The 18,436-nt window shown below is 42.1% G+C and overlaps 1 long non-coding RNA gene across 3 annotated transcripts; it reads left to right on the top strand.

Moving 5' to 3' along the window:
- Nucleotides 1-9,273: 9,273 nt before the first annotated feature.
- On the top strand, nucleotides 9,274-13,846 carry LOC144287824 (uncharacterized). Of its 3 annotated transcripts, XR_013355577.1 has the most exons (4): nucleotides 9,274-9,421; nucleotides 9,673-9,745; nucleotides 10,424-10,525; nucleotides 10,619-13,846. It is a non-coding gene; the product is annotated as an uncharacterized LOC144287824 (long non-coding RNA). The 3 variants fall into 3 exon arrangements; XR_013355576.1 differs by having other exon boundaries at nucleotides 10,424-13,846; XR_013355578.1 differs by having other exon boundaries at nucleotides 9,956-13,846.
- Nucleotides 13,847-18,436: the final 4,590 nt, after the last annotated feature.

Here is an 18,436-nt window from a genome sequence, read left to right as displayed (position 1 = left end):
ACGCCTTATCGGCCACTTCCATCGCCAACTGCGGTTCGACACTTTCTTACAGGGAGAATCAGCTTTGAAAGAGGTACAACCTTTTAGCATATCTACTTTAATTCCTCACAGGGAAGCAAAAACAGGCTGTCTAGTGAAATTCACGTATGTCGACAGACTATCTCTCCCCTGAGATTAGGGTCATCTTTGAAAGTCACATTTCAAACTGCACAAAATGAACATTTTGATGTTTTAAAATGGAGATCCTATAACGTCCAAGCCTAAATCCAAGTTGCCTATCACCAGATGTCTATAAGCTCTTAATTCTCCTCCCCACCCATTTGAAGTCTCTATTGTGATGGGAGGCTTTAAGGCACAGACGATATCAGGTGAAGAGATAAATGGGACCATGAAAGAGGTGAGATGCAGCCAGGAGGACAACTGATTCCACTGGCCAGTCCAAAGGGCTCCCTTTATCTCAGACGGGACAGATCTGCTGGCGATAAAGGCCTATTTCCTCGTTCACCCCGACTTCTCTTTACACGCCATTAATGATAGTGAGTTCTTCCTAAAGCAACACTGAGTATACTGCTATCTCTATGCATAAATCACCCCCTAGGTGCATTTAGAATCGGGGACTGCCCTTATTGTGGTGAGCCAAGTGAGTGAGGAAGCATAGGCGGTAACTTGCACACACGTGTTGCTGAAAGTAATTCATGACAACTAAAAAAGAGCACATCCCCAACTTGTCCAGAAATAAGGAGCCAGGAATTTATAATTACGGAGATTCATAAAGGATTCCTATGTATATTGGTGTGGCTCTGTCTTATGCCTGGTAAGCCTGAAGCCCTGCTGCAAATCCAAAATCACATCTGATACAATATTGCTTGGCATTTGATCAAGATTTTCAGTGAAAAGGAACTGCAGTGATTTCCCCAGCAGATTTCCCCCCTGCACCATGTGCCTTTCTATCAATATTATGGTATGTGCCTCTGTTAAAATACATATACAGTCAACACTGATTACTGCAGTGCCAGATTTCTACATGCCAGAAAGGTCTTATCAGCTGCATCAATGTACACTCTTACAGACATTAGACAAATCACTGGACAGTCTTAGCCTTACTGATTTGAGTAGTGAGATTCCATTCCAACATTCTCACTCAATAGGACCCAGCAATCTGTCCTCAAGAGAAAAACCTCCACTCTGTTCTTATACTCAAGCAGCCAGTTTAAACATCCAGCCTAGGAGAATCATTTCCCTTTCTGGAATGCTGGAAGCTTCATGACTGTTGACCAAAGAGAAGCCCCTTCAAATGTGGTACTGTATAGGAAAATGGCAATTACTACTTCTGATGTGAGAGGTTCCAGAAAAACCTTTCTTCCAACAGACCTTGCCAGAAAAAAAAGCAGGTCTCTTGGGTCACCTGGGTGTCTCAGTTGGTTGAGTGTCCAGCTCTTGATTGCAGCTCAAGTCGTGATCTTAGGTTGTATGATTGGGCCCTCTGTCAGGCTCTGCACTTAAAGTGGAGTCTGCTTGAGATTCTCTCTCTCCCTCTCCCTCTCCCTCTCCACCTCCCCCTGCACTCTCAGAAAGAAAGAAAGAAAGAAAGAAAGAAAGAAAGAAGAAAGAAAGAAAGAAAGAAAGAAAGAAAGAAAGAAAGAAAGAAAGCCTGCGTGGCTCAGTGGTTGAGCATCTGCCTTTGGCCCAGGGCATGATCCTGGAGTCCCAGGATCAAGTCCCACATTGGGCTCCCTGCATGGAGCCTGCTTCTCCCTCTGCCTGTGTCTCTGCCTCTCTCTCTTTCTCTGTGTCTCTCATGGATAAATAAATAAAATCTTTTTTAAAAAAATAAAAAAAAGACAGTCTCTTATATAACCCCCTCTGGGAAGGTAGAAAAATCTACCAAATCAAACCTAACTTTACTTCCACCTTTTGGAGCAAGTACCGTAAGAAATTTGATTTGCCATCCCTCAGGAAAGGATGTGTGGGGATATAATGGTGAACAGACAGTTTTTAAAATGAGTTTACAAGAAAACCTTGCATTAGCCTGGTTGAGATGTTGGAAAGGAGAGGGTCTTGTCAAGTCTTCGTTCACAGACGTACATGAGTCTGGTTCTATTCTCTGTATTTTGAGGATGCAGTCAAAGATTCAGAAGGAAGCCAGATTCAGGGTACTTGGAATCCTTGTGAAAACCCATTAAAGCAAAAGTTCTGCTAACAACTGCCATTGGCATGTTCAGTCACCAAAAAACCCTTGTGACTTATAAAGTACTTTGTATGATCCTTGTTCTGAGGAGAAAAACCCAGTCTCTCACCTGCCATGAGGCATTTCTAAATCACCCTAATGATGGTGGCCGGTGGCCACCAACCTGACCACTCAATTTGGAGTGGCTCTTCCTCCATACTTAACATCAATACTTATCAATGTGTTCATGCTCCTTTGGGTTCACATGGGCCTTTGTTTGATTACCTTGCACATAGACCAACCAGTCCCTGAAAGGCAAAGGCCTTACCTCTCATGTGCTTTGTAGCACTGTTTACACTGTGCCTCCCTAGTGTTTGTGAGTAGAGAGAAAGCACCTAGACGTGCTGCCTAGTATGAGTTGCTCTAAGTTTTTCATTTCCTGTGAGTGGGCCTTGACATTTCCATGACCCCACGGGCCACCGTGTGTGAGAGCAAAAGTCACATTTTTTGGCAGCTCTCGTTAAATCAGTAGAGCACACAGTAGGCACACAGCCCGGACTGGGGCCTGAGGATCTTACTCTGGGGCATTCGAAAGAGCTGTCTCTTCCCCTGTCTCAGGGATGCGTGAGCATATCCCGCCACACCCTCGAGTGCTAATTGATCTGTAGATCTGGGAAGGAATTAGGGATCATTGTCCAATCCCCTCTTGAGGATACTGAGACCAAGAAAGTTCATGATCTGCCCAAAGCCCTCAGCTGTCCTCTTGGGGAGCCCATGCCTGGAAGGTAGAACTCTGTCTCTTCCTTAGTCCTTTTCACTACGTAATGAGGCGGTCTGTCTCTATAAGGAGTCTTGACTTGTCAAAATCAGACTCTACTAGCAATTTTTAAAATCAATCGTTTTGAAACGTTTGATCTTTATTTTTGGTCAGTGGTGAGGGAAATGAGTTGCTATCAACTCCCCCACAACTGTCTTCTCTCATCTTGTGTTACATTACCCAGTGTGACATGCTTTGCTGTGACTGGATTAGGATGCTTTGGACTCAAACATTGATTCTTCATTAAATAAAATCGAGGTTAGGAAAACCAGCTTAACATGGCTTCCCTTTTTTATTTATTTTTTTAAGAATTTTTTAAAAAAAATTATTTGAGAGAGAGGGAGAAAGCATGAGTGGGCAGAGGAATAAGCAGACTCCTTGCTGAGCAGGGAGCCCCATGCAGGGCTCGATCCCAGCACCCTGGGACCATGACCTGAGCCGAAGATAGATGCCCAACCGCTGAGCCACCCAGGGGCCCCAAGGCTTCCCTTTCTTAAAACCCAAGGTATTCGGACCATCTGTTCAGTCGCTCCTGTTCTGAGTTGAATTGTGTTCCCAAAAAGACGCTGAAGTCCCAATCCCAGTAGCTGTGAATATGACCTTATTTGGAAATAGGGTCTCTACAGATGATCAAGTTAAGATGAGGTCAATAGAAGGGATTTATTCCAATCTGATTGTAAAGGGAAAAAATTTGGACAGAGTCTGACACAGTCTGAAGGAAGAAGATAGGAAGACATAGGGCAAGTGTCCTGTGTAGACAGAAGATTGTGGTGATGCTCTGTGAGCCGAGGATACCCAAAAGAAGCTCGGCAGGGGCCTCAATAGATCCTTTCTCACCGCCTGAGAAGTAACCAACCCTGCAGACACCTGGATCTCAGACTGCCAGCCTCCAGGCCTGAGAGACAAAGCTACCAGTTTATGCTACTTCATTACAGTACTTCTGATTAGCACCCCTAGAATTTGTTACTGTGCTTGGTTTTTAAATAATAGACCCTCAATGAATGAATTATTTAGTAAATTTAACAAGGCTCCATTTGACCTTTCATTTGAAAGTGCTAGAAGGGCAGCCGGGGTGGCTCAGAGGTTTAGCGCCGCCTTCGGCCCCAGGCCTGATCCTGGAGACCTGGGGTGGAGTCCCGCTCCCTGCATGGAGCCTGCTTCTCCCTCTGCCTGTGTCTCTGCCTCTCTCTCTGTGTCTCTCGTGAATAGATAAATAAAACCTTAAAAAAAAAAAAAAGTGCTAGAAAATACTTTGTACGGGGACACCTGGGTGACTCAGCAGTTGAGTGTCTGCCTTTGGCTCACGGCGTGATCCCGGGATCTGGGATGGAATCCCGCATCGAGCTCCCTGCATGGAGCCTGCTTCTCCCTCTGCCTATGTCTCTGCCTCTCTCTCTCTGTGTCTCTCGTGAATAAATAAATAAATAAAATCTTTAAAGAAAACAAGAAAATACTTTGTGTGGCACATAGTAAGAGCTTTATCAATACAGAGTTTATGAAATACAGAAGAGGCACAATGCATGTATATGATAGGCCAATTTCTCAATATATGTAACTCTGTAGCAGCTAGAGCTAACCTTATTCTATGTTAGTTCTTTGCAGACCAGAGGCAGTTTGATTTTTTTTCTCTATCATTTCCTAGACTATTTCAGGAATGAGGCAAAAGACTTTGCGATATTTTTTAATAGCATATTAACAAAAAGCTACTAGCTAAATGTTACCGAATTTGGAACATATGTCAAACAAACAAAACTTCTGACATTTTTACACACTTTTGGGGGTTGGGGAAACATGGCAGGGAGGTTGTACCTTAATATGATTTTGAATAGCAAATAGAAAATATAGACCAGCTGCTAGTATCTGTACTTGACTCAAAATCTGAAAAGACTAAGTTTTATGTGCTACCCAGAGAGGTTTATGTGAGACTACCTCAGGGGGCTGAAGTGGGCAGCTTTTAATGGGCATGCGTTGAGTCACATCCTTCTGCAGGGCACCTCAGCCTGCCAGTACAATGTTTCCCTGGAAAGCAAGCATGTTCCAGGACCCCTGCACCTATCACAATAGGCTGCGCCAATTCAGGATGAAAACAGCCAAGTGGAAAGCAGAGATTGAACAGATGCAATCCTTATCCACCAAAGTCATACTTAAACCAGTCTTTCAGTAAGCACATCTTTCTGGAGTTTATAGTTCATATACTTGCTAAGAATGTTTCTCAGGTTTTTATATATATATATATATTTTTTTTTTTTTTTATGATAGTCACAGAGAGAGAGAGAGAGAGAGAGAGGCAGAGACACAGGCAGAGGGAGAAGCAGGCTCCATGCACCGGGAACCCGATGTGGGACTCGATCCCGGGTCTCCAGGATCACGCCCTGGGCCAAAGGCAGGCGCCAAACCGCTGCGCCACCCAGGAATCCCAGGTTTTTATATTAATTGAAAAGTTATCATATGATGTTGGAATCAGCTTCTGACTGGTGTTCTGCAAAACTTTGCTTTAGGTAAAATCAAAGGCATGAAAGCCCGATACCTACAAGTCCTGCAGAAATTCCTGGCTCCCGGTTGTCTGACCTAGACTCAGCCACACCCCCTCCCATGACCCACACAGGCTGCCTCCTCCCCTGGTCCAAAGTGTCTGGGCCGTGGCCCACCTCAGAGCCTTCCACTGGCTTTGTCCTCAGGTGTCCACCTGGAGTCACTAGATAAAAGATAGGATGGCTAGTAAATCTCGAATTTCAGAGAAACAACAGAATTCATAGATACTCAGTCCTCAGGAAGTTAATGGAATTTTTATAGAATATGTTGGGAGTAATGTTAAAGTACCTCAGATCATGGAGTATGTAATTACCTGTGATGAAGTAGATGTTATGTTTACATTATAAAGTATATGTTCAAAGAATCATATATGTATGTTCAAAGACATATATATAATCATGTAGCATGTGATTATGTTACAAACTATATATTCAAAGAATTATATATTAAGCTCAAAAGTGTCTAATAAGCTTAACCTAATTCAAATAATGTTGCTAATAGATCTGCTATTTGTTCTAAGGAAGACTTTTGAATAATTGATTAGCTCCAATTCAGCTGTTAAAATGGTCACATTGAAGCAATTAGCATTACTATCTATTAATTGAAGAATAAGCTACAAATAGTTCATTCAGTTGGACGTAGAAACCCATCTAGTCTATGTAGAAGATGCCTTGTAACATACAGTAATTTTAGAAAAGAAAACAAAGGGCAGCCCGGGTTGCACAGCGGTTTAGCACCGCCTTCAGCCCAGGGCATGATCCTGGAGACCTGGGATCAAGTCCTATGTCGGGCTCCCTGCATGGAGCCTGCTTCTCCCTCTGCCTGTGTCTCTGCCTCTCTCTCTCTCTGTCTCTCATGAATAAATAAATAAATAATCTTAAAAAAAAAAAAGAACAGAAAGAAAACAATGATAAAATTTCATGGAGAACATCAAGTCCTCCCCACCTGTAAAGAACTAAGCAGCCAAAATGGCTTACACTTTTATTTATTTTTTAAAATATTTTATTTATTTATTCATGAGAGACAGAGAGAGAGAGAGAGAGAGAGACATAGGCAGAGGGAGAAGCAGGCTTCATGCAGGAAGCCTGATGTGGGACTCGATCCCAGAGTCCTGGGATTATGCCTTGAGCCAAAGGCAGACGCTCAACCACTGAGCCACCCAAGCATCCCTGGCTTACACTTTTAGAGAAAATAACCTTAAAATCATATTTAAACAAAAACACCAAAGATTTTCTTATACTACTTACAGCTCTAGAAAGATGAATATTTTCTAAGTGAGAATTCAAGATCCAGTTCTGACTGATGTACAGTTTGTTTCTTCCCCTTATTTAATAATCATTACTAAATGTTAGATTGTAGTTATCTCTCTAAGAACAATTCACAATGGACAGGTTAGGGTCAGGTCAATTTGGATGAAATGAAGAGAATGGTTGGGCCAACAGTTTAGATGGGATATTGGCATGACTTTAATTTACTGGAGAATGGTTCAATTTCACTGCTTTTTAGTTTGGTAGCCATGTGACTAGTTATAAATTGGATATCATTCAACAGTTGCAATTGTACATATTTTTCCTTTTTTTTTTTTTTTACAATGCCAAAACCAACTGTCAGATAAATTAAAAATCTCTCATCTTAGTCCACTTATACAGGATAATGGCCTCATCATTGATTCTATTCTATTTTTATAGTTCTTTGCTAAAATTACAAGCTTATACAGTAAAAGATTGAGAGGTATGTATCTAAAAATCTTCAAACACCCTCATCTGAACTTTTTTTTCTCTGTCAGCCTCTATTCAATGTAATACTTTATGTGACTATCAGGAAAAGTATAAATACATGTCATGTAATAATTGTTGAGATTATTTATTTAATATTGTCTATTTCTATATAAAATAAATAAAATAAAATCTCTTAAATAAAAGATTAGATTGTATTTAGGCTACAATCTGTGGTTTATGTATCTAGACTATGCAAAATCCTAAATCTATACTTTTATTTTCGATTATTGTGCTTTAAGTATGGCAGAAATGTATTTTTCCCTCACTATTCATCCAAAATGCAAAACAGTAAACTATGGTGGGGTGTGTGTTTTATTCACTAAAGGGCTAGTTCAGAATTTCAACATGACCTTGAAAAACATCACATCTACTTGCTCAACAAAAGTTGTCTAGTTTGCTTGTGTATTGCTTTGTTTCAATTTTGTGGACACAATTATGTTTCCAGGGTCTTTTACCTAACCATAAAGTGGTCTGTGGACAGAAAAAAATCAAACGCAACCAGAGGCCAAAAAAAATCTCCAAGACTACATGATATTTTTCACATTTTTTAACCAATTTGGCCTGATTATAAAATAACCTCAACACAAATTTTCATAGTTTTTGAGGTGTGATGGAAGGCAATATGGTGGTCTGCCCCTCCTGAACACAGTGACAGGTGGCCTGGTAGGTATCACAGGAATGTTGACAAAGCCAGCCTGATGGCTGTGGGTCTATGTCTCTGTCATGAGAGTCCGCGGCATTTGGTGTAGGATTCGATGTGTCTTTCCTCTCCCAAGTCTCAGAAGATAATTTCTGCACTTGTGGCAACCTGAAGGACATGTCCTATGAGCTTTGCTTTGTAACTTTTAACATCATTTACTTTTTTTACTTGGTATGTCCAAGAATCAAACTAGGTAAAGTTCTTGGTAAACCTTGTTCAAGTAAGTTGAGTACCATTGACTTAAGTGTTTGTTTTCTTTTTTAAATCAATAGTTGAGGAGCACCTGGGTGGTTCAGTCCGTTAAAAGCGGCTACCTTTGGCTCAGGTAATGATCTCGGGATCCTGGGATCAAACCCTGGGTGGGTTCCCTGCTCAGTGGGAAGTCGGCTTCTCCCCCTCTTTCTGCTCCTGCCCCCTCCCCACTTGTGCTCTCTTTCTCTCAAATAAATAAAATCTTTTAAATAAATCAATAGTTGAAATGTCTGCCTTTGTAACACGTAGGAATCTCAGAGGAGAGGTGTGTGCATACTGTATGTGTGCATTTGAGATGAAGTTTCTATATGTACCAGTCTACATTTAGCAGACAAGTACTTTTACTTGGAGAAAATTCGTTAATCTTTTGGAGACAAGACATTATTTTTCTTTGAAAATTTGCAAATTTTTTTTTTGGAAATTAGTATATTTGGTGTAACTCTGTGATATTGTTTTTGCTGACATGAAACAGCTCTTTGCGATATGACTATGTGCCAATCACGCTTTTTTAATATAATTTTTTCATTAACACCCCATTCATATGGTTTGAAAATAACATAATACAGTACAGAGTGAAAGGTCTTATTTCTGTCCCCCTGCACGCTATTCCCAGCCCTTCATCCACATCACTTTGTTTTCCTCCAGAGTTTTGAAGATGTTCTTTGTATTTGAAAAAGAACGTATCAGCACTTTGAAAATATACACAGGTGAAAAGAAATCTTAAATGGTGATCGAAAGTATTGGCTGCTTCTTTGAATTTTCTCTCTGTTCACTTGGCTAGTCTCTTGACTCCTAAGTTAAAATTCTTCGTTAAAATAGTGAAAATTATATACATATCTATGTGAACTTGAAGGAATCGTTCTTCAAGGAGAAGTTAGATGAACACACAGTTGGGGTCGTTTTGTTCAGGAAGTTTTGAAGTGGAATTTTATCACTAGGTGGCGCTCGTGTGCCTGGAGGTCCGGGAGGGAGTTGCCCCGCCCCGCGGTTCGCTGATGCACAGTTCACCAATTAGCTCACAGTTACTATGGAGACCTCCCAGTTCACACAGAGGGAAAGGCCTCCATATTTTCTCCTCTCTAAAGAATGATTGTTCCACTCATTTTTCAGCTCTGCGTTATATATGACCTTCCAAGTGGAGTGAAATTGTGGTGCTTTCCTCTTTAGACTGAGAGGTATGTTATGGAAAGTTTGTACCCAAACAAGAAATGGTCATTGCAAATGTTACTTTGACCTTGGGGGGGGGGGGGAGTACAAAACAAAAACCCTGGGAAAATTCAACTTACCAGTTGAACGAGAGCTTTAGAGACGTTCCCTGTAGCACATGAATGATCTGGAAGTTGCCCTCACCCTTTCCCCGAAGACCTTAACGTCCACCACCAACAAAAAGCCTTTAAACATGCTTTGGTGGTATTATCTTCCTTAGGCATTGACATGACCTCTCTACTAAGAAGGGATCAAAGTGCTTTTTCCTGTCTGATTCTCATACCCACCATGAGGCAAGTAAAACATTACAAATGTGCATAAAATAATCATCTAGGGATTTCCATTTACTGCTAGACTTTTGTCAGAAAGTCAAGAAGTCCAGCAAGCAGTAGGGGAAGAAAAACACTTTAAACCAAGACTGAAGAAAGTTAGAAATACACTAGCTAACTTTTTATTTGATATATTTGATCTTGCAACCATTAATTTTTTATGCTTTACCTCAGACATTTACTGCCCACCTATTATATGCCTGACACTATCCTGGTTGCCATGGATGCAAAGACAGATGAGACTAATTCTGCGTTTCAAGGCCGTTGGGAAAATGAACTTTCATCCTGAGCTCTCTTTCTTGATCAAACTCCCATCGTCCTCATAAGATTACTCTGACTCAGCCTCCATGTCATTTTGTATACTACTCTCTTCCAGTTTTTTATATAATATGCATCAAAATCTTGCCCAAATTTACCTCTTTTAGGACACCATCTACCTCAGATTACTTACTTAAGCCACATCCTCAATTGTATTTGTAATTTTTAAGTATTTATATGTCACCTTAACCTAGGGACAACGTCAAGTCATAAGTGTCAGTTCACCTGCTCAGAATGATTTCAAGCTCTTGAAGACAATGTCTTGCCCACATCATGTGACCTCAGATCTCATTGACTATAATATGTTTTTTAATGTTTTATTAGGAGAATAAAAGCCTGTTGCAGAAGACCCTTTGGAAGACATAGGAGGATCTGGTCAGAGGGCATCAGCTAATTTTGGGGGCTCCTTAAAGTGATAGCTCAGTGGTAGGGACACAGATAACATGGGAAAGCCTCTAGCTGGAAGCCAGGGGCAGGCCAACAATCTTGACAATTGTTTTTGCCTCTGGCTTCTCATAGTGACGCCAATGCACAAGTGGCCCAGATTCCTGTTTCTTGGTGGAAAGAAAAATTTTTAAGGATAGAAGGAAGAAAAAAGAAAAAGGAAATAAAGAAGAAAACTCAACATCAACTATCTAGTGTTGCTGTTCTTAGGAAGCCTTATCCTCCCTCCCCCAATGGTTCTTCCTCAAAAGTGGGAGGCAAGGAGGGAAAGACAGGAAGGAGACATTCTTTACTCAAATGAGTAAAATGAGAGCACTTAACACCTGCAGGGACACAGTGAGTTGAGATGAAGTATAAGAGTCAAAGGTCTGGGCAGCCCTGGTGTCTCAGCGGTTTAGCACCTGCCTTTGGCCCAGGGCCTGATCCTGGAGACTCAGGATTGAGTCCCACGTAGGGCTCCCTGCATGGAGCCTGCTTCTCCCTCTGCCTGTGTTTCTGCCTCTCTGTGTGTGTGTCTCTCATGAATAAATAAATAAAATCTATAAAAAAGAGAGAGAGAGAGAAAAAACACATATTTAAAAAAAAAGAATCAAAGGTCCTTGAGGTGAAATGCACTACAGGCTGGCAGAAAGCAGGAAAGACACTGTCTAGTTGTCCTTTTTTAACCATGAAAGCCTTTTCAGGACAAGTTATCTACATTCTAATCAGAACTGAAATGCAAAAGAAAATCAGGAGAATCACCTGTTACTTCTCCATACTAGGTATACTGTGTCTTACTCCTGTGTGAATGCATTTAGCATGAATGCAAACAAGGGCAGAGCTACACACTTCTGAACACTTAGATGCAAATTATAACTTAGGCACTAACACAATTGTGCCTGCTTTCCCTGCAGCCTCTCCCCCATTCTACAGCTGTGCACAAGGGATTTTCCTTCATTGTATCCCTTAGTCCTTAGGGGCAGTGAGTTGTACAGTCAGATGCTTTCCCCAGCATTTCTCCTTCTTTATTTAGATCTCTTTGGGACTGGATGAATTTAACTAAGTACCGGTTCACACCAAATAAATTCCCTTTATAATCTGGCATGCCAGTCACCCATATGGTTTGTCCCAAATAAAAAGGACCACAATGGACACACTACACCAGTTATGTCCTTTGGCCATCAAACTCCAAGCATCTAATAACCAAATCATATCATAATTGATATTTATTGGGGGTGGCAGGTGATGAATGGCGGTGGTGATGATAAGAGGGAAATAGAAACATGTATCTGGACCAGTTCCTGGTCTTAAAACACATGTAGTCCAAGTAGACAGAAAACACAAACACTTCAAAAATTGAATAATGTCTCAGAATAGGCTTGAGATGGGAACATTGTTCTAGGAGCTCTGAGGGGAACACAGTTGCCTGGAGAAGAAGCCTCGCAAGAGTTAGAATAATTCAGCACAGGCCTCAAAGAATGAGCACAAATCCCAGTGAAAGGCTGGAAAACTCATTCCAGGTGAATGAAAGGTGTGACTAGACAGGTTTTAGTGGAGTCTAAGAAAACTATGGGGGAAACAGTGGGCAATAAACTGGAAATGTGGATTCAGGCCAGTTAGTGGAAAGAAACTAAGGCGCTTGGACTTTATCCTGGTGGTAATGAAGAGATAATGAAGATTTTTAATTAAGGGTTTGGCATGATTAAATGGTGTTTTAGGGAGATTACTGTGGCAGCAGTGAATTGGAGGGGGAGAAACAAGGAAGCGATTAGTTAGGAGGCTATTATAATCACCCAGGCTTGAAGCAGCAGGGGTCTGGGGGCAATGGGAATTGAAAGGAGAGGTGGAGTGTGAGAGATAGTGCAAGGGAATGCCCAGCAAACCTTGGGGACTCATAGATATTCAGGACAAAGGAAAGAAAGGTGGCAGTGAGCGCTGGTACAAGACCCAGTGAGGGGAATTGGGATGGGGAATCATTTGGGAGCATGGCGGGGAGATTGGAGTGCTGAATTAGCTGAGCTCTGGGGTAACTACAAGGCACCCGGGTTGAGAGGTCCAGCAGCTAGGTGGAAATGCAAGACAGATTCTGGAAGGCAGTCAGGCTCAGGACCTATACCTCTTTCTTTTATAAGTCAATCTAACTTATTTCCCGAGAAAGAACTGAAATACAATGACTAAGCAATTATGATAGAAAGTGCATATTTTAGGATAGACCCTAAACCATATCAACAGGAAGGAAGAATCCAGGTCATTCTTTGAATATTTTAAACTTCTGGAAAAGTACTTTTTAATAAATCAGCCAAATATTTCAAATGAATATTTTTTAAAGCTAAATTTCCCAGATAACATTCTCAAGTGTTCAAATTTCTTCCTTCAGGGAGGCTCAGCCTTAGTGTCTAATAAAGTTCAATTACAGAATAATTTCCATGTTGAATGTGGTGGTGATTGCACTATCTACATGGAGCTTTGTGACCACGATGTAACTCCAGATGAACAGTACCAGAGCCTCTGTAATCCTTGTAGGCCCTTTGCCTAATTCTCTCATGCAAATTAGAAGGAAGAGAGGTTTTCAGATTTCATTTACCAGGAAAGCGCATCCTTCTAGCAAAAGGAATCAGCAAGAAGAGGCACACGTGTCCTTTAATGTGTGCTGCTTAACCAGTGGCATGTGGCCACTTGGAATTCCACCAGACTAAATGCCAACTGACCATATCTTTCAAAAAGTATAGCATTATGGATCAAAATGTGAACATGATAGAAACAAAACAGCTTTGGTTTTCATGCTTGGGTGTGTGGACTTAGCTGCCAAAATCTTCCCACATGACTCAGATGTTAGTGATTATTGTTTGAGTTTTGCTATGAAAATCAGGAGACCGACCAAGTCAGTTAAGTCAGCCATTATCTGAAAATCAAGGGAAAGATTTTTTTTTTAGCCTGAAAATCAAACACTAATAAACAATTGGCTTCCAAATCTAGAAGAAGGATTCCTCGTAATTCATAAATGCGTATCAGTAGTGCTTACCTTCCCATGAGATTAGGAGGGAATCTGAAGGCTCTATAGTCATCTGTGAATTTAGGAGCTCCATGGTGTTTTATTTTATTTTAAAGATTTTATTTATTTATTCATGAGACACACACACACACACAGAGAGGGAGCGGCAGAGACACAGGCAAAGGGAGAAGCAGGCTCCATGCAGGGAGCCTGATGTGGGACTCGATCCCAGGTCTCCAGGATCAGGCCCTAGGCTGAAAGCAGCGCTAATCCGCTGAGCCACCGGGGGCTCCCAGCTCCATGGTGTTTTAAATGTGTGTGTGTGTGTGTGTGTGTGTGTGTGTGTGTGTGTGTGTGTGTAGAGGGTGTCTCAAGAGTAGGATCCCTTCCCTGGGTGGCGCAGCGGTTTGGCGCCTGCCTTTGGCCCAGGGCGCGATCCTGGAGACCCGGGATCGAATCCCACGTCGGGCTCCCGGTGCATGGAGCCTGCTTCTCCCTCTGCCTGTGTCTCTGCCTCTCTCTCTCTGTGTGTGACTATCATAAATAAATAAATAAATAAATTTAAAAAAAAAAAAAAAAAGAGTAGGATCCTTGTCTGTCAGTGGAGTCATAACTACCATGCCCTGTTATCACCTGGACACAAAGACCTTAAAATCCTGTCCACTTTGTTGATTCCATCAGCAGAGCTTACACCTGCTCTTAACCAGAGGTGAGATCCACAGACTGCTCTGAGAGAATCTGTCAGCACCTTGAACCATTTCTAGATGGACTAGAGAAGTGATAATGCTTTTCTCCTACAAGACATGAGAGTTTAACTGATGCCCAAGCTCAACTGCCCAAGACCCTTGGGAAACCCTGAAGACAATATTGAGATCTTTTGGGCATTACCATCTCCCATCCCCAATCCCTCCTTGGTCAAGAAGCATCTGAATTTAGCAAACACTCAGATTTCTCAATATTATGTGTTAAATCCAAAGAAGAATCCCATAGAGAAATTCTGCATTACTAATGATCAGACCTTTTGTTGGGAGATAACAAATATTAAGTAATCAAAAAGTTTACCACACAACCCAGCCAGACTGGATCAGGTTAGGGAGGAACTTCCTCCTCCACTCCTCAATAAGATAAGAATTCTTTTTTTTAAGGCAAGAGGGTGGGATTAAATAACTTTGAAGTGTCCTCCCAACTGTGAGATCCTACAAGTGTTGATTAAGATGACTATACTTGCACATTTTCATAGGTCTGAATTCAATAGAAATGTTGTTTCTGATGTCCCCAGCAATGGCTTCAGCCCTTGTTTTTGGGAACCCTGATAAGTAAACATCTGCTAGATGCTCCAAGCCTCAAGAAATAGGGAGTAACACACACATTTAATCTGATTTATAACTGAGTTGATCCCAAATTTTCTGATGTACCTAAGATTTAACTTTCTCCATATTCAAATAAAAACTTTTAAATTCTGGTACATACATCTGTATATATCTGAGCTTGCTAATAATCACCTCTAAGCAACATATAAGAAGACATTATTTAAAGATATTTCATCTTGGTTAATTCAAGGTAACCAAGGTTGATAGTTTGGTTTTAGCCCTCCTTCAGCAAAGAAAGACAAAGGTCAAAAAGTAATCTTTTCTCAGTCATTCTTGGTTGAAAATAAATTCTGAATTTCTCTTTTATTAATATGTTGCCCTTTTTTATGTGTCAGAAACAGAAATGGTAGAGGGCTAGAATGTGATCTTGATATATGACTTTACTGCTCTTGGTACTAACTGCTGAATTATTATCATTTCACAGAAATTACATCTGAAAGGGAGGAATGTGTTTTTAAATCACATGATTCCAAATGAATAACCTTTGCAAAAGTGATTGGTAATTTCATTTCTCCAAGCGATGAGCTTGAAAAGACTCCATTTCAGGGATCTATATAACCCTTCTGTTCTTCCTCTGCTGTGGTCACACACGGAACAAGAAATGCACGCAGAGTGTCTACCACACACGAAAGGTGTTCTACTTTACTAGGTATTGGGGGGAAAAAAGAAAAAAACAAATAACCAACAGGTTGCTCTGGGGGGGAAACCAGTGGAGGGGGAGGTGGGTTGAAGATACTGTTAAACACTTGAATTAACAAAAGTGAATTCCCTGGCAGGGCCTCTATATGTTAACTGTATGAGAGCGCCACTCCATGGGCTTCAGGAAGTGACTTAGGCCCTGAGAAGAACAGGCCACAGTATTCCATCAAATATAGCAAAAACAAAGTATTGCAGACTCAGGACTCCAGAGACCACTTTCTAAAAGTGTGAAGTGCTCACTAGAGAAGGAAATTCCTTTTTCTGAGGATGGGAGACAGCAGGTGCCCAGGGAGTGGGAAGTGGCTTCCCAGACTGTTTACGCTCACTGCTCACCTCATGAGGGGATCGCAGTTGGAAATACCAAGTTGGTAGCTCCTGGGCTCACCCTACCTATTCCTGAAAGCAACTATGAAGTGGACTTTCCTTGGCTTTGTTTTGGGTTTGAATGAAGAGAGGGTGGCTTTTGGGTCTGTTCAGAGTCCCTGGGAAGCATTTAGGAGCAAGTTAGCCAAAGTCACACCTGCAGGCTTGGTTTGCAAACCTGGTGGCGAGTTCTCATAGGACAGGAGTGGTTTGCAGAAGATTCTGAAAGTCCACTCATATTTCACCTTCTAGTATTTAAGAATAGACCTACTAAGTTTCTTTATCTCCTTGTGTCCCAGGAGGCATCACTCTTAAATCCAAGACAGAGGAGCCAGCTTGCGCTCTTGCCTTTCTGGTCTCTAATTATAAGCAGGTCTGTGCCATGTGGGTGGAGAAAAGGCAGGATGTTATAGCAGTTAAGATCACAGACTCTGAAGCCTGACTGCTGGGGTTCAAAGCTTGCCTCTATACCTATGGCTGTGTTACCTTGGTCTAGAGACTTAACATTCTGTGCCTCAGTTTCCCCATCTATAAAACAGGGATTCCTTCACCCATTCACTTTTATAAACATTTATTGAATCCTCCAGTGCAGAGATGAATGTCTGCTCTCGGGGAATGTCCATTAGAGTAGGAGGAAAGGCAATAAACAAACAAAATAGGATGTAGCAGGTACTAATAAGTGCAATGAAGAGAATTAAAATGGTTTGTAGGGCAACCTGGGTGTCTCAGCGGTTTACTGCTGCCTTCAGCCCAGGGCATGGTCCTGGAGACCCAAGATAGAGTCCCATATCGGGGTCCCTGCATGGAACCTGCTTCTCCCTCTGCCTGTGTCTCTGCCTCTCTCTGTCTCTGTGTGTGTATCTCTCATGAATAAATAAATAAATAAAATCTTTTGAAAAAATGGTTTGTAAAAAAAATATTTTGATAAAATAGCTTTATGTGGTAGTCATGAGATGGCTCATTATCACAGTGACTGGAATGACAGGGAGTCACCCACAAGGAGGTCATGGGGAAGAGCTTTCCAGGCAGACAGAACAGCAGGCACCAACCCTAAGGCAGAATGGGCACAGTGAGTTCAAGTCAAAGAAAGGCCAGTGTGGCTGCAGCATTGCAGATAATCGGGAGATGGGATGAAATCAGGCCAGGGTATTATATTCTATATATAAGGAAGCCACCAGCATGCTTTAGGCAGGGGACGACAGGCTCTGACTTGGGCTGGCAGTGTTGTGGGCAGTGTGGATTGTAGCAAGGCAAGAATGGAATCAGTGAGACTAGTTCGAAGGCTGCAACTGTGAACCAGGTAAGAGGAGAGTGGTGCCGAGATACGGCTAGAGGCTGGATGTGTTGGGTAAGAAGAGGCAACAGAAACTCTTAGTGCATTTCAATCTAGGGATTAAAAGGAAGGACAGGATGACTTGGATTTGGGCTGGAACTACTGGCACTGTAGGTGGTAGTATCATTTATGGCAGGGGGAAGGACTGCAAGTCAAAATGGGGGAGGAGGGGCACCTGGGTGGCTCAGTGGTTGAGTGTCTGCCTTTGGCTCAGGTCATGATCCTGGGGTCTTGGGATCAAGTCCCACATCAGGTTCCCCGCAGGGAGCCTCCTTCTCCCTCTACCTGTGTCTCTGCCTCTTTCTCTGTGTCTCTTATGAATAAGTAAATAAAATCTTAAAAAAAAAAAAAAAGTTGGGGAGGACCGAAGGTTCTGTTTTGGATGTGATGCTTAAGATGCACATTAGATGTGCAAGTAAAGAGAAAGGTCAGGCAAAGCATTGGATAAGCAAGTCTGAGTTCTGGGGGAAGCATCAGGGCTGGTGATTGAGGACTGCAGCATGTATGTGGCATTTAAAGCCATAGCCCGGGGTGAGATCAGCTGGATGGAGGTGGGGGGGGTGGGGAGGGTGTTGCACAGAGGGAGGAGGAAAACCAGAGGTGGTGGTGTCTTGACAGCCAAGGAAGGAGTTTCAAGGAGGGCGCAATCAATGGTGTAAGATGCCGCAAAGGCTTGGGTCATACAATTTTGAAGGCTATCCAGGGGTTAGGTTTGCCAAGGTGAAGTTGTGGTAATCCCTAGAGTAGCCTGTGGTAGGCTGTGGACTAAGCTTGTTTGGGATAGGCTCATGCAGGGGCAGACCAAGCTTGATGATACCCAGCTCTGTGCCTGGTGTGTGGAGAAAGGCAGAGCATTGGGCATCTGGGTGGCTCAGTGGTTGAGCATCTGCCTTTGGCTCAGGGCATGATCCTGGGGTCCTGGGGTCCTGAGCATCAGGCTCCCCAAAGGGAGCCTGCTTCTCCCTCTTTCTATGTCTGTGCCTTTCTCTCTGTCTCTCTTGAGTAAATAAATAAAATCTTGAAGAAAGAAAGAAAGAAAGAAAGAAAGAAAGAAAGAAAGAAAGAAAGAAAGAAAGAAAGAAAGGCAAAGCGTTGTGATGGTTAAGATGGCCACCTCTGAAGGCTAACTGTTGGACCCGAGGTCTCTACAACTTGGG

The sequence above is a fragment of the Canis aureus genome, chromosome 17 (assembly GCF_053574225.1).
Source record: "Canis aureus isolate CA01 chromosome 17, VMU_Caureus_v.1.0, whole genome shotgun sequence".
In the NCBI taxonomy this organism is placed as follows: domain Eukaryota; kingdom Metazoa; phylum Chordata; class Mammalia; order Carnivora; family Canidae; genus Canis; species Canis aureus.
This window is presented reverse-complemented; position numbering and strand designations above follow the sequence as displayed.